This window comes from Crinia signifera, chromosome 2, assembly GCF_055691185.1.
Source record: "Crinia signifera chromosome 2, ASM5569118v1, whole genome shotgun sequence".
Classification (NCBI taxonomy): domain Eukaryota; kingdom Metazoa; phylum Chordata; class Amphibia; order Anura; family Myobatrachidae; genus Crinia; species Crinia signifera.
Window position 1 is genome coordinate 121,347,601 of NC_139218.1, and position 26,551 is coordinate 121,374,151.

General features: G+C 41.6%; 2 pseudogenes; one reads left to right on the top strand and one right to left on the bottom strand.

The window, feature by feature from the left end:
* Positions 1–19,058: 19,058 nt before the first annotated feature.
* Positions 19,059–19,175, bottom strand: LOC146061186 (5S ribosomal RNA; annotated as a pseudogene).
* Positions 19,176–21,180: 2,005 nt separating this feature from the next.
* Positions 21,181–21,297, top strand: LOC146060817 (5S ribosomal RNA; annotated as a pseudogene).
* The last annotated feature ends 5,254 nt before the right edge of the window (positions 21,298–26,551 follow it).

A 26,551-nucleotide genomic window follows, 5' to 3' on the forward strand; every position in this document is an offset into this window, starting at 1 on the left:
AAAAGCCCATTGCGGGCGCGGTGGTTCACATAGGGAAAATAGCGGGTGGCTGTCGGGCACCCGGCTGTCGCGTTTTGACAGTCAGGATCCTGACATCGGGTAAATGACTGTCGGGATCCCGACTGTCGGAAACGCGTCCGGCACCCGTTTGTGACAGTGAGTCACCATCACTCACGATCTACTCCACGGCTGGCCCGACAGTATGCAGTATGTGACAGTGAGTCACCATCACTCATGCTCTACTCCACGGCTGGCCCGACAGTATGTAGTATGTGACAGTGAGTAACCATCACTCACGCTCTAATCCACGGCTGGCCCAACAGTATGCAGTATGTGACAGTGAGTCACCATCACTCCCACTCTACTCCACGGCTGGCCCCACAGTATGCAGTATGTGACAGTGAGTCACCATCACTCCCACTCTACTCCACGGCTGGCCCCACAGTATGCAGTATGTGAGAGTGAGTCACCATCACTCATGCTCTAATCCACGGCTGGCCCGACAGTATGCAGTATGTGACAGTGAGTTGCCATCATTCACGCTCTACTCTGCCGTCGCTCTGCTCTGGAGTCTTACAAATTTACTAAAATTGGGTGTCTATATTTGTGAACATTTACATTTTTCATGTTGACTTTTCATGTTGACATTTTGGTGTTAACATTCTGAATGTTGACTTATAGAACACCCATGTAATTTGTGTTGTAGGTGTCATTTATGGTGAAAATATGATTCCACCTCATATTTTGTGAAATACTTTTAACTCTGGTCTGCCCCATTTACACTGAATCCAGGTCTGATATTCATGTCACTCACAGACACTAGCTTGAGGCGTATGTCTTCATACACAGCCAGTTAGTAGCTTTTAAACATAACCTTGGTAGAGCTGTTTACAATGCATTGTTACCTGGGTCACTTGACCTGGGAATTTTTTCAAGAACCCTTTTACACCAAGTTATGACCTGGGTAGATTCGACAAATAACCTAGGTTATTGTGGCAGCCATGTTAAGTTATGAGCATTATTTGTGTATCATAGAATATAGTTTTATGCAATGTTACTTGATACATATCGAGGTAGAGAATAATGTAATTTCACACCAAGAGAAAGACTAAAAATTTAGCCAGGGTTTTTTTTTTGTAAACAAAAAGTTTTTAGCTAGATTATATAAAACAATTTATTTAAAAAAAAAATCTATTCAACTCTTGTTTTCCTATTTAAAAATATAGTTGTGCTTTTAAAATGCCAAAACCCATAACAAAGGATTTATCATTTATAGAGATGGCGTAGTATATTATCTTACGGGTTTGAAATGAACCATCTGAGAAACCCACATATAAATGAATATACTGTAGTTCTATTCAATAGGAAATATAATATCATAATTGATTAGATAGCTATATTATTTCTTAAGTAGCTCTATGGCAGGTTGTGCAGACAGAGTAAATGAAATGATTAATTAAGTTAAATAAATCTTAACTAAATAATATTTAATTACGGTACTTTCATTTGTATTATGTCTTAAGTTTTGTTTTGTTGTATTTAACATTTTTCCTTTATTCTTCTTGTGTCAGTTGTTCAAAGAGCTATGATAATTTTCTTTTCAGTATCAAATATGCCCAAATATCTTTAAACATTTGTCAATCCCATTAAACCCTAGTAAAATCCCTGCTGCATGTTAATCAGGTTGAGGCAGAATAGCAACATTTTATATAACATGAGCATTGCTTCTTATTGGTCATTTAGAAGCAGATTATTTTATTTTAGCCATTAAAATGAAACAACACAACACTACAAAATTACATAATTCACAATATTTTATCCATTTATCAACTTGCAAATTATGTATTTTACAGCACAGGGAGTGATATATATAAGGCAAAACCAGCTGCTGGGATCAATATTTACACCTGGAGATATGTTAAAAATAGATATGTTCAATGTACTGTATGTGTGCAGCATGAATAACAGCATGTGCAGAACTTACTCTGTATACAAAGAAATGTTCATGTTTGCACCATTTGGAAACTAACATTGTTCAATCTAGTGTCAATTAAACTTTTAAGAACACTGGCATTAACAAACTGAATAATAAGTGTAGCACCCCAGAGTTATGTTAAAAATTGGTGACCTGTTTATTTTTTGGGGTATATATGAGCCTGTGTAGCCCTGTGTTTGGTTAGAGCTGTACTCTAGGTGACCCTAATTGCCAGGCTATAGAGAGCTGTGTAACCACTGCTTAGAACCTGTCTGAGGTGAAAAATGGGTACTCTTTACCTAGAACGGCGCCCATCGCGGTGATCGCGACATCGCGGGCAGTACATAAACGGCCGCGACGCGATGCCCGCAATCACCGCGATTTTCCCATAGGAACAATGTTAAAAAGCCTGATTGACCGCGATTTTGCATTCAATGCCTCAATGCCCGCGATTTTCACATAGGAATCAATGTTAAATGGGCTACAGAGCCCAAATAGGCAGAATTAACCCTTAAATGTCCCCCCAATTTTTGTACGCCACCCCACGATCCACGCCAACCCGAAGCGTGGCGAGCGCAGCGAGCCCGCGAGGGGCGGCGGTACGCGTCCTCCGACCTTTTCATGCCCTACTATCCACGTCGGCGTGGAGTTGAGAATAGAATAGTGTGGCGAGCGTAGCGAGCCACCGAGCCCGAAGCGTGGCGAGCGCAGCGAGCCCCGCGAGGGGACGCGGATACCTTCACAGGTAAACGCGTCCCCTCGCGGGCTTCACAGGTGTCCGCTTTTCGCCACGGATACCTGTGAAGCCCGCGAGGGGACGCGTATAACTGTGAAGGTATCCGCGTCCCCACGCGGGGCTCGCTGCGCTCGCCACGCTTCGGGCTCGGTGGCTCGCTGCGCTCGCCACACTATTCTATTCTCAACTCCACGCCGACGTGGATAGTAGGGCATGAAAAGGTCGGAGGACGCGTACCGCCGCCCCTCGCGGGCTCGCTGCGCTCGCCACGCTTCGGGTTGGCGTGGATCGTGGGGTGTCGTACAAAAATTGGGGTGACATTTAAGGGTTAATTGTGCCTATTTGGGCTCTGTAGCCCATTTAACATTGATTCCTATGTGAAAATCGTGGGCATTGAGGCATTTTAAAGAAAAATCGCGGTCAATCAGGCTTTTTAACATTGTTCCCTATGGGAAAATCGCGGTGATCGCGGGTACACGATTTTTATGTACCCGCGATTTACCCGCGATGCCCGCGATGACCGCGATTTTTTACCCCCGACGCCCGCGATTCTAATCGCGGGCGCCGTTCTAGGTAAAGAGTACCGAAAAATGTTCTAAGAGGGGATTGGAAGTAGTTATGAGGGGTGGACTGTTGCTTGGGCCCAAGAGAACCACTAAATGTCAGGGAAGCTGAAGAGATAGGTCCCCAAGCTCCTGAGGACCCATAAAAATGCAGCTGATAGCAGCCAGCTGCGCTGACCTTGAAAGGCGCAGACCCCAAAAAGTAGATCTGGAAATCAAGCTGCTAATCCCTAGGAAGATGGGAAAAATATCCAGACCATTGGGTAGGACCGCCAACGTTCTTACTGCTGGAGCCATGGAGGGCAGAGACCCAGTGGACACCTGCTGCATCAACATTGTGTGGAGGACCACTGCCAGAGGATGTTAGACTTCACAGACCAGAAGTGGAGGTGAAGCAGGGCCGGACTGGGACTTGAAATTGGCCCTGGAATTTTGAACACACAGGCTCACCTGCAGCAGGTGGGACCTTGCGGAGCAAAAAGGGGGCATGGCCTCATGGAAAGGGGCATGGCATCACAAAAAGGAGGCATTACACATTATTGAACACACCGTAATGCCCATAACACATTGTGGCACACACTGTAATGCCCAATACAGAATATAACACAATAGATTATTCCCATTACCCATTGCTGGCTGGAGGCTGGGTGCAAATTTACCTTGTGGTCTGTGCAGAGAATTCTCACTGAGTCTGCACTGAAGGTTGTGTACAGTCAGTTAAGCAATAGGCCACTAACTGAAGTCTTATTGTCATGATATAACAATTTGATTATTCTATAGGACCAGGAATAGATGATACTAGTGAGGGATAACTATTTGTTCTTTATTTTTATGATTATCATGTCCCACCCCCTTTTGTGTCCATTAGTAGGTGCCCCCCCCACTGTGTCCTGTGTCCATTATTTCTGTACAACTGTATGCACCTCCCCCCCATGTCAATTAAAAAGCATCCTCCCATTTTAATCCCCTTCTCCCCATGTCCAGTATAATGTTTTCCCACACCATTGTACATTATGGTGTCCCCCCCATAGTGTCTTGGTCCCTCCACCTTGAATATAGCTCACCTCTGTTACTTGGCTCCTCCATACTTACACCATCGATGTGTCTTCTCTGTAGATGCTAGACAGGTCAGGTGCTGCCAGCTGCTGTACATTATAGTGTACAGAAATCTGGCAGTGTTCCCACAGCCAAAAGGATCTGCTGAGCCTCCAGTCCTCAGTCCACCCCATGCTGCCCAACTGCCCATAAATATCGGCGGCAGTGCGGGACCCATGCAGAACACTGCGTGGTGGTGCCTATGTGACGTCATGCAATGCAACGTCACATGATGTACGGAAAGGGGAGGCGCATACACTATGCAAGTAAGCAGCGCAGGGAGGCTATGTGAAATAGCCTTCGCTGCACTGGTCGTCAATATGCAATTGACGTGCTGTGGCGCTTAGTATTCACAAAATCAGGCTGCCCACAAGGCCAGAAGTGCCATATGGCCAGTCCGGCCCTGAGGTGAAGTGATAAACTCCAGCAGCGGACTAAATGATGAACCGTGGTGTTGGAAGAACTCTGCATGGACACCATGACTGAGTAAGAGTACAGCATCCTGAGCAGCACTGAAGACCCGGTCACAGGTGTCAGAAGAGCTGCAACAGTTTGTGACACCTTACAGGTTTATTTACTAAGAAGATTAGAGTTCTCTTGAAAATGGGATGTTGCTATGGGAAATCAATCAGATTCTATCTATTAGCTTTTAGAAGGTGCTAAATAATTAAGAAGATTCTGATTGGTTGCTATGGGCAACATCCCATCTTCAATAGAACTTCCATCCTAGTAAATAAACCCATTTGAACTATCTTATATATTGCCTAACTCTCTATTAGGAGGTTGTTTGTGCTTTTAATGCTTTTATTGTCTCTATGGGCGGTATTCAATGTGAATACTGGCGACGTGCAGCGAATCCTGTTTAGGATTCGCTGCACATTCGCCACTGCTCGCTGCGTTCCGGAGTCTCGCCGGCTCCGGTATTCAACGAGTCAGGGGCTCGCTGCCCCTGACCGGCGAATTTGAGCTCCTGCGGCGGACGCCGCAGGGAGCCTGAGGACGGTGGCAGGCAGGAAGATGGGAGCACAGGCTGCCCCCCGGGGGTGCCAGCAAGGGACCGGGTATATATTTACTACACCCGATCATGCATATGTAATGATTGGATGAAGTGAATATATGAATATATAATGAGCGGCTCGGCTCCGGCCCCCTGCTGGCTGGTCTGTGTAAAAATATATATATATATATTTTTTTTTTTTAATTAAATATATATTCATGTGCTTACAGCACATGAATAGAAATAGCATGCCCCTCCTCAGAATAAAATTTCAGATTTTTTGACACCAATTGTAAAAAACAAAACACTTTATTTTAAAAGTTCACCTTCCACTTCACCATAAAAAGATAGCGATTGGTACTCGGTGAATCATGGCGAAAAAAACCTTGAAATGTATTCGCCATCTGGTCATTGAATAGGGTGATTTACCGTTTTAGTCAGAAATTTGCCTTACAGCACAAAATCGCCATAAAAACCTGGCGAATCAGCCTCATTGAATACCGCCCTATGTGTTTTTTTTTTTAATAAAGAAATTAATATTTTATTTATCAATATTTAGCACTCTCTATTGTTATTTATTTTGTTTCCTTTTGAACATTGCAAGCCTTTCCGCTGACCACTCTGCCTTTGTTAACCCCATTCGCTACAATACACTGCTGGAAAGGCATAATACAGTATAAGGGTGGCTCCCTTAGTGATCTTCTGTTCACTAGTTTGTGTTAAAATCTCAATTTAAAAAGGTGGGTTCCTCTCAGGTAGTTAATTATTCCTCCGTCAAATGCTCATGTGTTTATACAGATGTTTGATGCTAACATCATGTGAGGGTTTATTCTGAACATGGAGGAGCTACTGCGGATGTGGTCCCTCCACTACTACTAATATATTAAGCCAGATTTTTAAAACTGACAAGTGAATGTTTGATACTAAACAGGAAAGAGTTAATACAGATGTGCTCTCCCTTAATGCTAAACAGCTGTTAATATTGTTCCTTTTGCTAAATTAGGAGGAGTTACAGAGAAGTGCTCTCCCTTAGGAGGTTATTCTGGTTGGTGCGTAAATTTCCGAATTCTTTCGGAGCGGACCGCACGCCACGCTGTGCGGACATCGTATGAAGAAACGCCCACCGGTCCTCCGCATTCGAATTACTCACTCTTTAAGAAGAGGGCGTGTTTACGGACGACATCCAAACCTTGCACGTGCGGTGGACACACACAGATTCTGCACGGTCTTACAGCGTCTGCACAGTCTTACAGCGTCAGAACGGACGGGAACCTGCCCGTACGCACCGATGCGGTGTGTTTCCGCAAAACATACTACTATCATCGGAACTCATACATCACACACATGACACACTTATGCAATTAGGCTAACTCATTAAAAAGGGATTGTTTTTAATGGTCATCTATTATTTTTCGAATTGATCATTAAACACATTACTACCACTTTAGATTAACCCTTATTTTAACCATGTGCCACATAACATGCTATTAAAATGTTATGCTTTCCCTAACTGTAATAATTTTTTCATTTGATCCCCAAATGTGTGGTGTTATTGCTGAATGTAAAAGGACATGTATATTTATATTAGTGATACCAAGTTCTGTCCATTGCTTGCAGTGTAAATGTGTGTAAAAAATGCAGCCGTGCTTTCAGCATATATTTGTGTGTTTAGCAATGGTCCATTTAGGCTGCAATGGTTCCAATTGAAGCAATAAAAAGAGTGTAATTAATGAGTAATGAGTAGAGGAGTGGATTGTATTGTGTTCAGCTGACTGTGGTTCAGCTGCAGCCGTACTAATTGGGCGATCCGAATGCCTAGCGCATGACCGAGTAGTGTCCGCAAAGTGAAACTTGCTTTTGAAGACCGCATATTTCCTGGCTGTTGGTTCGTTTGCAGTCGGTGTTCTGTCCGAATGCACGCCTACCAGAATTAGTGCACTCCCTCGTGTACACCAATGTTGACGCCCTGTTTAGCCCACTTTGAAACTACGCCCCTCTGTACTTCCGAAAGACGCCCATATTACGCCCATATTTCCCGAGTGAATGCGGTGCACATTTGTGTACAGTATTAGTGAGAACGAGTACAGAGACCGTGCATGACACATGCACATAGCGTTGCCCACGCATGCGCAGGCGGCTAAAAAATGCCATCCGAAAGAATTCGGAAATTTACGCATCGACCAGAATAAGGCTCAGTATGCTAATGCATTACAGTAGTAAATGATGTGTAATCTGCTTTATCTCCTTACCTACAGAATGTGTACCAGCTTTTGTTACCTGCTTTGCCAGCTCACCTTTGAGCTATGTTTCGAAGGAGCCTAAAGGAGGTGACCCAACTCGGCATACATATATAATTTATTATTTCCTTTTATGCCCGTTTCACCTGATACGCTTCTTGTTCTATATTGCTTTTTGGGTATATGGACTTTTAAAATATGGACATTACCTCAAGATGTCCGTGCGTTTCAAGAAAGAGGAAGAAGAATGTGTGGACATCACAGTTGGAACGCAAACAAGGAAGTGTATGTGAAGCGCAAAGCAGCGGCGAACTGATTATGACTGCTTCCGGTTGTTGGACAGTGTGATACGTCACATCTGGACCAAGCGGCTGGAAACACCGGCTGTTCTACATTGAATTTTGATTGTGAATGGGGGATTTAAGAGCCACCCCGTCCGATGATGACACTATGCTTCTGAGGAAGGGCTCTATTAGCCCGAAACCGCGCTCAAGCTTTTTGTCATCACCGAACGGACCGGACCTGTTGGGCCGCAGTGGGGACACTTGGGAGACCATATCCTGCATTGTTGGTTGGACCGGCCGGACTCCGTTTTACCCAGGAATGGGTGATATGCTTTTATCTTTTTATCTTATGTGAGTGCACCATTAAAATTGTTATGTTTATATACCATACAATATTGCACTATCCAGTTCTTTACTAGTCCCATAGGTTCAAGTAATCCGGGGAGAAGACTCTAAATCAGACCTTCCATAAAGACTTGTGACATGCGCACTTATGACCTATCTATGTGAGTGTACTGATTGAATTAAACCAACTTGAAGTGCCTCACAATGGCCCTTATTCTGGTCGGTGCGGATATATCCGCTTGCGTTCGGCCCGCCGATGTTTTGTGTCTGCGCATGTGCAGAGGCGTCTCTGCGCATGTGCGAGCGGGGCGTACGGCCAAATCCCGCATGATATGTGAACACTCCGAACAGGGGGTGGAGAGGGGCGTGAAGGGCTATTTGGGCTCATTACCATATGCATACGCCCCGCGTTTCATGGGCGTTCCCATGAAAACGCTGGGCGTACGCATGGTAATGCGGCCGTGACGCACGTGTAGGGGGCGGACATATGACATCGCTTGATGTCAGCTGCCCGCCCAGATCCCTGCTTTTGCACGGAAAAATGTCCATGTGGTCTGAGGTTGCGGGAGCTGGTGGAGCACTCGGTCCTGCATTCGATGGTCTGCGACCATCGAATGATGGGGGAGGTTCCCTTAGATGGAGGAGGCGTATTCCGTAAAAAATACACGTGCGGTCCGTTCGGCCAGCTTCTTACCGCGTACGGACGGAGTTGGCGATCCGTATGGAAGGCGGGGTTTCGCACGCACGGTCCTGGCCGCATAATCGGATCCGGCCGCACCGATCAGAATAAGGGCCCATATCACACTATGGTCTTGTCTTTTTGTTCTTGTTTTTGAGTCTTTTTAGATCAATAATTCAACTATCTGGACTTTTATAACCTGTATTGTGTAAGTCATATTGCATTTCGCCAGTGGGTGTACCATCTTTGTTTTTTCAACTCGGCATGCTGTTCACTGGGACACAAATGCATTGCCACCAATAGGGAATGCGAGCATCTTACATTCATGCGCACCTCATTCACGCCATAGCAAGCAATTCACTGTCTCTCAGATGGGAGTGGCTCTATCTATGTGTGCTACTGCTGGTTATAGTGACTGTCCACGAGCCAACCAGCTATTGTTACCTGCTTTGCCTGCTTACCTGTGTGCTACATTTCAAAGGGGTCTATTTGCTACTGCTCATTATAGTGACTGTGTCCCAAAGCCAACTAGCTGTTTCTATACATCTTTGATTAACAACAATTGAAGCGTAATAGGCATATAACTTCAAAGCAGTTTGGCCATAGAGCTTACTGGGAAGATTCCAGAGAGTCCAACACGCCTACGAGGACACTTGTCCCAGGGCAGTATTCAATGAGGATAATTCGCCCTGTTTCACGGCAAATTTGTGCTATTTTCGCGTTGGAAGGTGATTTTTTGGGTCAGAAAGCGAATCACCCTATTCAATGTGCACTTTCTAAGTGTGTTGCCGTGTAACAAATCGCCATCTTTTCATGGAGAAGTGGAAAGTGAACTTTTAAAATAAATTTGTTGTGGTTTTACATTTGGTGTTAAAAAATCAGGAATTTTATTCTGTGAAGGGGCATGCTATTTTTATTCATGTGCTTATAGCACATGAATATATATTTAATGTTAAAAAACATATATTTTTTTTACACATAGCAGCCAGCAGGAGGCCGGGAGCAGAGAGCCGCTCATTAGATATTCATATATTAACTGCTCCCGATAAAAACATAGGCATGATCGGGAGCAGTGCATATTTGGTCCCCTGCTGGTTCTCCCGGGGGGCAGCTTGCGCTGCCTTGCTCCCGGGGAGCCCACCTCCCCCCCACATATGTGTGAATCCCTGCGTCCGCCGCAGGGCTTCACACTCGCCGCCTGGGGCAGCAAGCCCCTGCGACGTTGAATAGGGGGATAGCAGGGGGACAGCGAGGCTCTGGAACACAGCGACTGTGACTAAACAGGATTCGCTGCACGCCGTGAATATGTTCGGTACTTGTTTCCTATCACGGCCACAATCGTGGGGATCGTGTACCTTTAAGTTAAGGTACACGATCCCCACGATGGACCCGATTTCCTTTGAAATCAGGTCCATTTTGCCGGCAAAGGTACAAAATCGGGGGCATCACGTTGGTCGGGACCATTAACATTGCCATAGGCTTCAATGTTAAAATATTTTTTAACAAATCGTGAGGATCGCGTCGGTCTTGTGCCATTATAATGGCACAAGATGAGATGGACTTGATTAAGTCCATCTCACATTGAAAAAAATTTGAAAAATGTGAAATGGGCCAATATGACCCATTTCACATTATAGATGTCCCCGTCGTCACCCCACTATAGACGCCATCCCGAAGCGTGGCGAGCGCAGCGAGCCTGCGAGGGGCGGCGGTGCGCATCCTCCGACCTTTTCATTCCCCTACTATCCACGTCGGCGTGGAGTTGAGAATATATAGTGTGGCGAGTGCAGCGAGCCACCGAGCCCGAAGCGTGGCAAGCGCAGCGAGCCCCGTGAGGGGACGCGTATACCTGTGAAGTTATGCGCGTCCCCTCGACACGCTTCGGGCTCGGTGGCTCACTGCGCTCGCCACACTATATATTTTCAACTCCACGCCGACGTGGATAGTAGGGGAATGAAAAGGTCGGAGGACGCGCACCGCCGCCCCTCGCGGGCTCGCTGCGCTCCCCTCGCTTCGGGTTGGCGTCTATCGTGGGGTGGGGTTTACGTCTTAAAATTTGGGGGTTTAGGGAATATTTTACATTGAATCCAATGTAAAATCGGGTCCCAGAGACCCGATTTACATTTGATTCAATCAAAAAATTGGGTCGGTCGCGTCGATCGCATCGCATGCGACCAAATCGCATGCAATGCGATCGACGCAATTTTTCCGACACGACCACCCCGATGTAAATCGGTGTGGCCGTGCTAGGAAACAAGTACCATATGTTCATTGAATACTGCCCCCAGAGTAGAGGACACTTTCTCCTCTTGTCTCTCATAAAAGCAAACTTTGCCTGTACACAATCAGTCCCTGCCCTACACTGAATAGGCTAGTCCACCTATATCTTCTGGATATCATCAAAGAAACCTATACTGAAGCCAGGAGGTTACAAAGGTTTTAAAATCTGGAGAAGCTTTTGCAAGACTGCCAGGTGTTATCAATATAATGCATTTACTCTAGGATCAATAATAATAAGATTTCAAGAAGTGGTTCTTCGGTCAGAGCAATTTAAGTAATAATATGAGGACTGCAAAAGTTAGATGGGCGAGCGAGAAAAAGAGTGAACTTCACTTGCTGGAGATTTAGGTATCAGGCTTACATGATGTATAGGAGTTTTTTGTTATCATACACAGTGACAGGAATAGAGGCTGCCTTAACCACACTCCTTCTTTAATGGACAAAACAAAACAGGTGGGGCAGATGTAACATGTGCAGAGAGAGTTACATTTGGGTGAGTTATTTTGTTTCTGTGCAGGGTAAATACTGGCTGCTTTATTTTTACACAGCAATTTATATTTTACTTTGAACACACCCCACCCCAATGTAACTCTCTCTGTTCATGCTACATCTGCCCCACCTGCAGTGCACATGGGCCCTTATTCTGGTTGGTGCGGATATTCCCGCTTGCGTACGGGCCGCCGATGTTTATCTACTGCGCATGTGCAGAGGTCACTCTGCGCATGTGCAGGCGATTTCGCCGCAAGGATTCTCTATACGCCGCACAGGGGGCGTAGAGGGGCGTGAGGGGCTACATATCCTCATTACCCTATGCATACGCCCCGCGTTTCATGGGCGTTCCCATGCAAACGCGGGGCGTATGCATGGTAATGAGGCCGTGACGCGTGGGCACGGGGCGGGCATCTGACATCGCCGGATGTCAGCTGCCCGCCCCCATACAAGATTTCACACGGACAAGTGTCCGTGTGGTCTTGTGTTGCGGGAGCTGGTGGAGCGTGCGGCCCTGCATTCGATGTTCGGCGACCATCGAATGCAGGGGCTGCTCCCACCATGGAGGAGGCGTATCCCCGTCCAATTTCATGCGGATCGCCACATATACGCGTACGGACGGCCGTGGCGATCCGTATGGAAGGCGGGGATTCGCCTGCACGGTCGGAGCCGCATATGCAGCTCCGGCCGCACCAACCAGAATAAGGGCCATGGTTTTGTCCATTAGAAAGAGATTTTGCATTTGCGAGCCAACCTGAATTAGGCCCCAAGTTGCGATAAGACTGCTCCTAGTCTCATAAATAAAGTGAAATCTTCTAGAACGAACGTATTGGTATGAGAATGAATGTATAGAGTTGTGAGTGTCTTTTTTAAGCATAGAAATGATTCAAAGGTTTTAGATGGCCACACCTTAGGATGAGAGCCTTTCCTTGACATCGGTGTCATGGGAGCTCCAAAGTAGTTTCCAATGATAAACTAATAATAGTAATTTGAAAACCCCATAAAACCAGTTTTCTATTTGTCTCCCTCTGTTATATGAATAAGGCTTACTTTGTACATCTAATTTAGCAAAGATGGTGGCTCATTCGATGCAATCCATTAACTCAGGAATAAAAGCATCTGTTTCTTAGTGATGTTAGTTAAATGCCTGTAATTGATTGCAGAAGCCCATTCTTCATTTTAACATAAAAGAATCCAGCTCTTTATGTAGCAAATTAATTTACATATGAAACCCTGTTCCGTTCTCTATAATATATTTTGGTACTTGTTTCCTAGCACGGTGTTTCCTCACTATGGTGCCCAGCCGCGATGCCAGCACTTTGATGGTGGCTATTATTGACAATGTAGAGCCAGGCACCACAATTTACACGGACTGCTGGAGGGCGTACAGCACTAATCAGCTGGCACTTGCAGGATATCAGCACGCCCAGGTTAATCACCGTTTTAATTTCATAGACCCGTCCACAGGGGTCATACCCAAAATGTGGAAATAATGTGGGGCGCATGCAAATGGCGCCGCTCGCCACATGCTCCAATCGTATCTTTAGAAATTCATGTGGAGAAAGACATTGGGTGGGGATAACCCATTTAATCACATCCTGCACGCACTTACACTTCTCCCAAAGGATGATTAAGTGATTTGTTTAGCAATTAATGTTTCATAGTTTTCACTTGATTCCTTGTTCTTCATTAATGTTTTACTGTTTAAAATTGATTAATTGTTGTTATTATCATTATGCTTTTTAATTATTTAAGTAAATTACAGTTCTTAGTTAACACATGTCATCAGTTGTATGATTTTGCAGGTGTGAATGTGTTCATAAAACACCACCACTATCCACGCCACCCTGAAGCGTGGCGAGCGCAGCGGAACACGTCCTCTGACCTTTTAATATCCCCACTATCCAAGTCGGCGTGGAGTTGATTTTATAAAGTATGGTGAGCGCAGCGAGCCACCGAGCCCGAAGCGTGGCTTGTGAGGGGACGCGGAATACATGTAAAGTAATCCACATCACCTCGCAGGGCTCGCTGCGCTCGCCACGCTTCGGGCTCGGTGGCTCGCTGCACTCGCCACACTTTATAATATCAACTCCACGCTGATGTGCATAGTGGGGGTATGAAAAGGTCGGAAGACACGTTCCGCCACCGCTCGCCACGCTTCGGGGTGGCATCAATACTGGAGGTGATGCTACACAATGGCATAGATGCTTTCAATTTTAAGCACCCATAACATGTCAAACTAAGCACACATGACATCTCATCGCATGGGTGCTAATAGAATGAAATATCGCATCGCATCGGATCGCACCCAGTTTATGGTGCTATGCGATCCTATGCTGTGCACTTAATATGGACATCGCATTGCTCGCTGTGCGATGCGATTTCACTATGGAGAATAGCCCAGTACTCTAAATGCGTACTAGGCACCCTGAAAATAAACAAGTACCTATATTTTATCATGACTTTTGTTTCTGGTAGGGACAACTCATATGACAATGAGGAGGAGTGTAGCCCAGTATCAGATTGTTAGCATAGTCCTAGTTACAATGAACAAACAATCTCTCAACTTGTGTAAAACATTGGTAGAAGTACTGATGAGGTACAGTATATGGGACTTTACAGCTGTGGACACTACATGTGGGAAGGTGTGGGCAGGGCCAGATTAAGGGGAGCTGGACTCCCCTCTATTTAGGGCCCCCCTGTGGATGGCAAGTATTTTTTCTTAAATATATATTTTTAAGCTAAAAGTTTTATGCATGGGAGTGGGGTAGTGCTGCAGCGTCACCTATCTGCCAATGTGACAATGATTAATGGTGCTGAGCATCAAGGCACACTGATTGCACAAGTGTGCAGTGCATTACTGGGAGCTGACTTGGTCTTAAGACTAAGTTGAGATTTTGCACAAGAGCTCAGAGGCTGATAGGCTTGTGCTGAGCTCTGCTTGGTGGAGCTCATCGTATGTTTCTCAGGCCCATGGAGGACAGCTGCAGCAGCAGCCTCATCATGGGGAGACTTTTAATCCGGGGCAGCGCTAAGCCTGTCTGGGCTCCTACTGTGTAAGGTACAGAGGGACAAACACAGGCTTTTCATGTGGTAATATATATATATATATATATATATATATATATATAAACACCAACAATAGTGTCTTCAGCGCCCTATAGTGATGGATGTCTTAAATGAATATAAAATAATATAAAAGCAATATACACTTGAAGCTTCTTATTTCTTTGTGGAATAGATTTTCTTTATTTTCACAGAGCTTTACAACAGAACCCAACGCGTTTCATCTCTCTTGGAGACTTCATCAGGGGTTTTTTCTAAAAATATACAGTATACAATTCTCTTAGACATCACATAATAAACAAATCATACATTTCCAATTTAAAAATATAATTAAAAATATAAATATATGTATATAAAGCAGTTCATATATATAAACTAGATGGTTTCCTAGGAGGGGGAGGGGGAACGGAAACAAATTCATATCCAGTATAAAGTTCGGTACGTACCTTAGAGACATTAAATGCCTTTAAAGGCTCTGAAACAATTGATGTTGTTCTACTGATCGAATAAAGTACTGTTTTTAGTCCTCTACAGTGGTGAAAACCTAGTAGGACCATAGAGATAACATTTGTACTCCGCTAGCGACAAGTGATTCATTTATACTAATAGTTAGAATATATAGTGTTTACAATATACACATACCTTGTGCTATTGAAATATAGTATAGATGGCTTTAGATGTTATCACACCTGTACATGTAGAGCCCAAAAAAGGTATCTTATAACCGTCTTAGTGCCTAGTTATTGAAGAAAGGTTTTACTTTAAATTTTTTAATTAATTAACCTTCTGTTATATGCATTTGTATAATTAGGAATTATTATTGAACATATAAGTCGAGATTACTTACATAGAGACATTCAAAGCTCCAGTATACACATCAGTTCTTTTAACCACCTTTTCAGTGTATAGATTCCCGTTAGGGTCACAAGGAATTAGGAAAAATTCCTAATAATCAAAATTACAGAGTCCAATTATTTTAGCTCAAGTCAATTTTAACAATCTTCACTTAGACTAAGATAAAAATTAATAAAAATAAAAATAAAAATAATAATTAAAAATATATATAAAAATGGCTTACCCTGTATAGCTCCTGAGTGTGTGTGCTCTCTGAGATTCAGCCAGCAAGTGAATGAACCTAGTGGCTGGTCTCTATATATAGGGGAACTAATATGACATCATATCCTGTAGGACTAATTATCCTCTATATATTTTATGATTGGTTTATTAATCAAATATTAGATAAATTATTATACTTAAAATATTCTAGATTTAATTAGAATTACAATTATACCCAATTAATTGTGGGAATGGTACCAATATGAAATATATAAGGAAACTACATGTAAATTACGTATGAATTGCCTAGACGCCCCATAATGCATTGCGCTAGATATCTGATCTAATACTAGAGTTTAACCCGTTTTAAGTGTGATATAAAATTTATTAAATGTGCTCAACTGAGAGAGCGGGGTTCATTTAGCCCAGATAGGGGTTTTTAGACTCCCTCTTAGAGTTTCTGATGGGAAAAACTAGTTAATAGCGGCGTGCGTTCCACTGGAGCCGCTGTGGAACGCACAGCCATCTTACCAGGAAGTAAACCTGGTTATTACTGGGTGAGACGTCATGCGTCTCACTCAGTTATCTGTGGAGCGCAACGCTGCTTAACCAGACGTCCACCCAGACGCTGGGATAACCAAACTATGGATAGTCTAACAATTTAGAGTGGTCCTATTGTAGCGGATATCCAACTAAACAGAATGTATTGTATCTGACTCATTGAGAACATTTCTAGTATGTCTATAAAATGATCTCAAGCATTCCGATAGATACAGGCATATTACAAATAATGATTCCCTTTTATTCCAGATGTACATATAAATATGGACTTAAATACACTATATTATCATTTATTCAGTGTTCTGTTCTTATGTGATTAATGTGCTTTTATTATTAAAGATTCCTATGTGAACTATCTTATTAAATGATATTCATATATTTTATAATGTGTTATTTACTTTTTTAATTACTTATTCTACACGTGCATAGTTAATTATTTTGATTTTTAAATTTTATTAAAAATTTTTTTAATTTTTTGTTTTGTGTTTAAGGTGTAAATATTTGTGCAATTGTGAAAATTGACTTAAACTTCACAACACCGTCCAAATATACATAATTCTGGTACATCTCTTTAGTGTATAGTGGACCTGTACACCAATACTCAAAAAATACAATGTCCAGGCGTTATATACGTCCATACCACACTCTAAGGGTTTGGAGGCAGTGAGACAAATACTGTTATGGGATGTTAATATGACGGAAAAGGAGAGAAGTTTTTTGTGTGATGGAGTACAATTTGTCCTAAGTCACAATCATTTCGAATTCGATAATACCCACTTAGTCCAAAAACAGGGGACAGCCATGGGCACAAAATTTGCCCCGGCATATGCTAACATCTATATGGATGGCTGGGAGAGAAAAGTACTATATGATGATGTGGGTTTTAAAACCAACCACATCAAGTTTTACAGAAGGTATATCGACGATCTGATTGTGATTTGGGACGGGGACAAATCAAGTGCTGAAGAGTTTGTAGGATCATTGCAGATCAATGACTACAACCTCAAATTTACATTTAAAGAACATCAAAACAAGATTGACTTTTTGGACATCTTTATAGAGGCAGATCTGTCTAAAAAAGTTATAAACACGAAAACATTTTTTAAAAAAACTGATGCAAATAGCTTTATTCCAGCGGATAGCTGCCATCTAAAAACCTGGAAGACAAATGTACCTTTTGCCCAGTTCCTGAGAATACGAAAGAATTGTAGCAATACAGATGTGTATTGGCAACAATCCAATACCTTAACAGAACGATTCATAGAAAGGGGGTATAAAGAGATCAACATTCGTCAAGACCAACAAAGAGCCTTTGATCTCAACAGGGAAGACCTTTTAAAAGATAAAATCAACCGTCCAGCTAAGAAATTAAGACCCTTTATTACCCAGTACAGCCAGGAACACAGAGAGATTAAAAAGAGCCTGGATAGACACTGGCATTTGCTTAAAATGGACCCCATTCTGGGCCCCCATCTACCCAACAGACCAGACATAGTTTTTAAAAGGGCTAGAAACCTTAAGAGTATGCTGGCCCCCAGCAAACTGAGGAGTGTGGAACCACATGTAAGAAATTTGGAGAATAGGAATACTTTCCTTATGCAAAGAGAGGGCCTATATCCCTGCAACAAGTGCATTTGTTGTAGGCATATAGACAAACGAGGTCCCAATGTTCCCGAAGCCTTGAAAAAACAATGTAAACTAAATGAGATTGTGACTTGTAACTCCACATATATAATCTATTTAGTAACCTGTGGTTGTAATCTTCGCTATGTGGGAAAAACTAAGAGGAATATTAAAATTCGTATTCAAGAACATCTAAGGAATATAAAAAAGAAGATCCAAACCCACAGTATTCCTAGACATTTTGAATCTGTTCACAACTCTGAAATTGACACATTTAAATTCTCTGTACTGGAACATGTTAAGGAAGATCCCAGGGGTGGTGATCGAGATCGCACCCTAACAATGCGAGAATCCTTTTGGATTTACACGTTAGATTCTTTGACCCCAAAAGGCTTAAACGAAAGCATAGAGGTTACAGCTTTCTTATAGAGACTAATTAAACAACTACGAGTAGTCTTTTGATGATAATCTTTTACTAAGACATTATGTTAGTAATAATTGGATAGCTTTATACAATTAAAGTGGGTGTCTTGGAAGAGACGTAGGAAGAACGAAAGGGTTTTTGGGGCACACTTGAAATATTAAGAAAGTGAAAAGATGGTGTACAAATGAGTGACATAAAATCTAACCTTTATTGATTACACTTAAAATACATACAAGTACACGTCAATTTGATACAAAAACAATTTTAAAATGCAAATCAGCATGTGAATTAAACTGTAGAATTTATTTTATAATAGTAAATACACAATGCAGGCAAAAACGAAATTGTAATACAATAACCGTCAAGTGGGCGAAAATGATTTTGCAGGGAATTTACCAGGCAGTAAATAATTTGGGCAAGGCAAGTAAATACAGGATAATGATACCGTGCACACAAAAGGTGCAGATGTTGTTATTATTTTAAGTTCTTGCTTCAGACCCTCCTTGAGTGGTATACAACAATTGATGGGCCCGAATGAGATGATAAGGGCAACAGGTTTACGTTACTATTGTTAGAGCAGAATCGGTGGATAAGGAAAGAGGAAGGAATGCTCTTCGTATGCATTCGCTACTTCTGCTGTCTGAGTGTGTGATACAGCACTGGATATTCCCTGGTGGTCTCCCAGAAGGTACTGATCCGGCCAGTCGCTGCTTAGCTGCTGAGTTCGGATGGGATCAGGCGGCCCAGAGATGTATGGCTGTATATAGCATCAGATGAGAGAGCCTCAAATGGAACTAGGAGCCAGTTATCACCTCTGCTTTTCCCCGGTGTCACCCAGGAGAATGAGAGAGTGAATGAGTCCAGATGAGAGTTGATAGTAGATTAGAATGAATAGATAAGGAAGGAAAAAAGTATGCTCCCAGAGTAACAGTATATGTACCCACTGCAGGATTTAATGGATTCGTGGTCACTGAGCCAGTAATGGGAAATACTGTGCACAATGCCACATGCAGGGGTGAGTGAGGTCTTTATAGATCTTGGATCATTGTATGTGCAAGATAAATTTATTACCAGCAACATACATAACAGCATGTGGATCAAAGCATCTATTTAAGGAATATAACAACGCGTATTGATTATGGACACTAAATAATGATAACAAGTGTCTAGATGAGAAGACAATATTAATCACTCAACAGAATGCAGCGATAAAGTAGTGATTGTGGGTCATGCCTTAACAGAACTGTTCACAAAGTTTGGAAACAGGGAGGCTGCCCTGTTGGTGTTAATTGGCTAATTAATGTTAAATTACTTGTAACAGAAATTAGGCAAGGTTATGCAGAAAAGCTAGAAAGATAATATAATAGACGTTACTGCAGTAACTCTCCACTACTTAGTGGAAGAGCAGTTGTACATAACCATATTAGCAGAATGGGTAACAATAGTAAACAAGAAAGTTAACCTGAATATAACAATTGTTGCTCGATTTCTCTTATAGTGGACACCTAATTATGGAGTGCCCCCATATGACAGAGCGCAAGCGTCCCGCTCAGTAGCGGCAATGATACATCGACGTACCAGACACAGAGTCTGTACGTGACCGGCAGGCAGTGTATTAGGTGCAGAATACCTTGAATACGTAGCAGCGGGATCCAGGCACGGTAGTGTAGACCGTGCGGCGAGTTCTCCCACCGTCTAAGCTGTAACTGCCGCGCTGTTCTGAGAAGGGCTGAGGGAGGGCTCCGAGTGGCTGGAAATGCCCTGACGTCAAGGACACGTGTTTCGCCCCGATTGGGCTTGATCACAGTGGCGTCAGAACAGCGCGGCAGTTACAGCTTAGACGGTGGGAGAACTCGCCGCACGGTCTACACTACCGTGCCTGGATCCCGCTGCTACGTATTCAAGGTATTCTGCACCTAATACACTGCCTGCCGGTCACGTACAGACTCTGTGTCTGGTACGTCGATGTATCATTGCCGCTACTGAGCGGGACGCTTGCGCTCTGTCATATGGGGGCACTCCATAATTAGGTGTCCACTATAAGAGAAATCGAGCAACAATTGTTATATTCAGGTTAACTTTCTTGTTTACTATTGTTACCCATTCTGCTAATATGGTTATGTACAACTGCTCTTCCACTAAGTAGTGGAGAGTTACTGCAGTAACGTCTATTATATTATCTTTCTAGCTTTTCTGCATAACCTTGCCTAATTTCTGTTACAAGTAATTTAACATTAATTAGCCAATTAACACCAACAGGGCAGCCTCCCTGTTTCCAAACTTTGTGAACAGTTCTGTTAAGGCATGACCCACAATCACTACTTTATCGCTGCATTCTGTTGAGTGATTAATATTGTCTTCTCATCTAGACACTTGTTATCATTATTTAGTGTCCATAATCAATACGCGTTGTTATATTCCTTAAATAGATGCTTTGATCCACATGCTGTTATGTATGTTGCTGGTAATAAATTTATCTTGCACATACAATGATCCAAGATCTATAAAGACCTCACTCACCCCTGCATGTGGCATTGTGCACAGTATTTCCCATTACTGGCTCAGTGACCACGAATCCATTAAATCCTGCAGTGGGTACATATACTGTTACTCTGGGAGCATACTTTTTTCCTTCCTTATCTATTCATTCTAATCTACTATCAACTCTCATCTGGACTCATTCACTCTCTCATTCTCCTGGGTGACACCGGGGAAAAGCAGAGGTGATAACTGGCTCCTAGTTCCATTTGAGGCTCTCTCATCTGATGCTATATACAGCCATACATCGCTGGGCCGCCTGATCCCATCCGAACTCAGCAGCTAAGCAGCGACTGGCCGGATCAGTACCTTCTGGGAGACCACCAGGGAATATCCAGTGCTGTATCACACACTCAGACAGCAGAAGTAGCGAATGCATACGAAGAGCATTCCTTCCTCTTTCCTTATCCACCGATTCTGCTCTAACAATAGTAACGTAAACCTGTTGCCCTTATCATCTCATTCGGGCCCATCAATTGTTGTATACCACTCAAGGAGGGTCTGAAGCAAGAACTTAAAATAATAACAACATCTGCACCTTTTGTGTGCACGGTATCATTATCCTGTATTTACTTGCCTTGCCCAAATTATTTACTGCCTGGTAAATTCCCTGCAAAATCATTTTCGCCCACTTGACGGTTATTGTATTACAATTTCGTTTTTGCCTGCATTGTGTATTTACTATTATAAAATAAATTCTACAGTTTAATTCACATGCTGATTTGCATTTTAAAATTGTTTTTGTATCAAATTGACGTGTACTTGTATGTATTTTAAGTGTAATCAATAAAGGTTAGATTTTATGTCACTCATTTGTACACCATCTTTTCACTTTCTTAATATTTCAAGTGTGCCCCAAAAACCCTTTCGTTCTTCCTACGTCTCTTCCAAGACACCCACTTTAATTCAGTTATCCTGCTGAATCTTTTGGGAGCACCACCAACCTAGTACCCCAAATATTCTTCTTGTTAAAAGGTTGCATGTTGGTTCACCACTTAATTTCTATATCTCCATTGTTTCTCTCACAACCTGCCTGTGACACTTCACCCAGTTATTTCTAATAGCTTTATACAACCCAGTCCCCATTCGAAAACTATCCCTCTAAAAACCATCCCTTTAATCTTGTGTTAAATTTGACATCATAGATCTAGGTTGGGGATCTCATACTAAGGGTACTATGAGCAACCTTTTGAGGTTGTATATGATTATATGTAAATTCATGTTAAGATAAAACATCGGGCACACTAAATATCCTAATTCGAGACAGGCAGGTAAAAATATTGGGTATATGTATATAAATTTTTTAATTTATGTATTTTTTGTATTTTATGTATTATGATTATTTTTTGTATTTTTTGTATTTTTGTATTTTTTGAGTATTGGTGTACAGGTCCACTATACACTAAAGAGATGTACCAGAATTATGTATATTTGGACGGTGTTGTGAAGTTTAAGTCAATTTTCACAATTGCACAAATATTTACACCTTAAACACAAAACAAAAAATTAAAAAAAAATTTAATAAAATGTAAAAATCAAAATAATTAACTATGCACGTGTAGAATAAGTAATTAAAAAAGTAAATAACACATTATAAAATATATGAATATCATTTAATAAGATAGTTCACATAGGAATCTTTAATAATAAAAGCACATTAATCACATAAGAACAGAACACTGAATAAATGATAATATAGTGTATTTAAGTCCATATTTATATGTACATCTGGAATAAAAGGGAATCATTATTTGTAATATGCCTGTATCTATCGGAATGCTTGAGATCATTTTATAGACATACTAGAAATGTTCTCAATGAGTCAGATACAATACATTCTGTTTAGTTGGATATCCGCTACAATAGGACCACTCTAAATTGTTAGACTATCCATAGTTTGGTTATCCCAGCGTCTGGGTGGACGTCTGGTTAAGCAGCGTTGCGCTCCACAGATAACTGAGTGAGACGCATGACGTCTCACCCAGTAATAACCAGGTTTACTTCCTGATAAGATGGCTGTGCGTTCCACAGCGGCTCCAGTGGAACGCACGCCGCTATTAACTAGTTTTTCCCATCAGAAACTCTAAGAGGGAGTCTAAAAACCCCTATCTGGGCTAAATGAACCCCGCTCTCTCAGTTGAGCACATTTAATAAATTTTATATCACACTTAAAACGGGTTAAACTCTAGTATTAGATCAGATATCTAGCGCAATGCATTATGGGGCGTCTAGGCAATTCATACGTAATTTACATGTAGTTTCCTTATATATTTCATATTGGTACCATTCCCACAATTAATTGGGTATAATTGTAATTCTAATTAAATCTAGAATATTTTAAGTATAATAATTTATCTAATATTTGATTAATAAACCAATCATAAAATATATAGAGGATAATTAGTCCTACAGGATATGATGTCATATTAGTTCCCCTATATATAGAGACCAGCCACTAGGTTCATTCACTTGCTGGCTGAATCTCAGAGAGCACACACACTCAGGAGCTATACAGGGTAAGCCATTTTTATATATATTTTTAATTATTATTTTTATTTTTATTTTTATTAATTTTTATCTTAGTCTAAGTGAAGATTGTTAAAATTGACTTGAGCTAAAATAATTGGACTCTGTAATTTTGATTATTAGGAATTTTTCCTAATTCCTTGTGACCCTAACGGGAATCTATACACTGAAAAGGTGGTTAAAAGAACTGATGTGTATACTGGAGCTTTGAATGTCTCTATGTAAGTAATCTCGACTTATATGTTCAATAATAATTCCTAATTATACAAATGCATATAACAGAAGGTTAATTAATTAAAAAATTTAAAGTAAAACCTTTCTTCAATAACTAGGCACTAAGACGGTTATAAGATACCTTTTTTGGGCTCTACATGTACAGGTGTGATAACATCTAAAGCCATCTATACTATATTTCAATAGCACAAGGTATGTGTATATTGTAAACACTATATATTCTAACTATTAGTATAAATGAATCACTTGTCGCTAGCGGAGTACAAATGTTATCTCTATGGTCCTACTAGGTTTTCACCACTGTAGAGGACTAAAAACAGTACTTTATTCGATCAGTAGAACAACATCAATTGTTTCAGAGCCTTTAAAGGCATTTAATGTCTCTAAGGTACGTACCGAACTTTATACTGGATATGAATTTGTTTCCGTTCCCCCTCCCCCTCCTAGGAAACCATCTAGTTTATATATATGAACTGCTTTATATACATATATTTATATTTTTAATTATATTTTTAAATTGGAAATGTATGATTTGTTTATTATGTGATGTCTAAGAGAATTGTATACTGTATATTTTTAGAAAAAAACCCTGATGAAGTCTCCAAGAGAGATGAAACGCGTTGGGTTCTGTTGTAAAGCTCTGTGAAAATAAAGAAAATCTATTCCACAAAGAAATAAGAAGCTTCAAGTGTATATTGCTTTTATATTATTTTATATTCATTTAAGACATCCATCACTATAGGGCGCTGAAGACACTATTGTTGGTGTTTATGTGTAGTAGTAGTTCCTACTAGTGGGGAACTAAGTGTCTACAGCGACCGACTAGTTTATTGTATTTAAGCGCATATTGGAGAACTTGTTCTGTATATATATATATATATATATATATATATATATATATATATATATATATATAAAAATGTCCCTTTTGACCGGAACTCCCCTGTTGTCAGATTTTGTCCTGCTCACCCGGTGCCTCCCTTCCAGGATCGAGTCCTTATATAGATTTGGTTGGCAATGAAGCTGGCACTCTCGGATTTATCAAACAGTAAAAAAAAACAGCAAATTTATTGCTAGTACAGGTCCGACATGTTTCGGGCACAGTCCGCCCGTCCTCAGCGATCAATGTATTAATACATACAATGTGATTATATAGACAAAGGAAATCCCACCCCAACAATCATAAGTGTTTGTCCTACTCACCTGTGTTCGCCTGCTGCTCATCTACCCGACATCCACCGCAATTCAGCCTCCTACGTGACGCTGGGCTCAGCGCCATGCTCCAGTTGGCACTCAGCCATGACGTCATCCCACCTGTACGCTGATGCGGGTCAGGGTGTCTGCTTCCAAGCCTCACTTTAGGCTACACAGGTCTCTATTGTTTATATTTATATTTGTGTACACTTGTTCCCATAGAGACCTGTGTAGCAGAAAGCGAGGCTTGGAAGCAGACGCCCTGACCCGCATCAGGGTACAGGTGGGATGACTGGAGTGTGGCGCTGAGCCCAGTGTCATGCAGGAGGCTGAATGGCTGAGGCTGAAGTCCACAAGGATCAATCACACCCCCCTGGTTGCCCCATAATTGCAGGTGTAATCTCATTAACATCTTATCTTTTTCCTGGATTTTAAATTACAACCTTATGTCCTACAAAATTGCTCCCACCTAAAAAATAGTTTGTCAGTCCTACAATTGTTGAAGGGTAAAATATGGTCCTCAAATTTTTGCAGGTTGACCATAGATGTGCAAGGTCTTTACTCATCTATCCCCCATTAGAAGGGACTCAAATCCATTGAGAAAATCGTGAGAGATCCAGAAAAATCTGAACAGAAATCAATTTTTTAACTAACAGCATTAGATATATCTTTGACCATAACTTTTTCAAGTTCAATGGATAATTTTTTCTCCAAAAACAGGGGACGGCTATGGGGACCAAATTTGCCCCATTATATGCTAATCTCCATATGCAAATTTGGGAGGAACAACTTATCTACGGCTCACGTTTTGAAGAAAACATCATTGTGTACAAGAGATACATAGACAATCTCTTTCTCATATGGCAGGGTGATGCAACAAGAATTTCGAAATGTATGGCTTATATACATAACAACAACTTTAACCTTAGATCCACCTACAAATCCAATACAATAGACTACCTTGATCTCGAACTTGAGGGAAGTCTAGGAGAAGAGATCATAACAAGAACACATTTCAAAACGGTGAATGCCAACAGTTTTATTCCAGCAACGAGCTGTCACTTCCCCCCATGGAAAAATAGCATCCCATATGCACAGTTCCTGAGGCTCAGGCGTAACTGCAGTGACAACGGAGATTATTGGCGACAATCACGACTCCTCTTTGACCGTTTCCTCGAAAGAGGGTACAAAAATTTGTCGAAGAAGCAAGACTGAAAGCGTCCACCAAAGAAAGAAATAACCTTTTATTTAAAACTGAGAGACCGAACACTAAATTTAGATGCAGACCATTTGTAACCCAGTATAACTGTGAAAATATGCAAATTAATAAAGTCGTATTTGACTGCTTTGTAAATTCCCTTCCGGAACACGAATTTGCATAAGGCTGAAACAGCCGTATGCAGTCATATTCATTCATATTAAGAATACGAATTCAGAATTTCATATTCGTTTTCTTAGTAAATTTCCCCCTTTATATAAACACGGTGTACGTCACCATCCCATGTCATTTTGGGGTATCTATTCTCAAATTTTATCTGGTTAAATCACTTTTAGATTCACATAGGTTATACAGACACAGGAAATGACATCACATTCTTAGTCCTATATAACTCCTGAGATCCATTAACTGAATCATTCCAGCTTTGGAT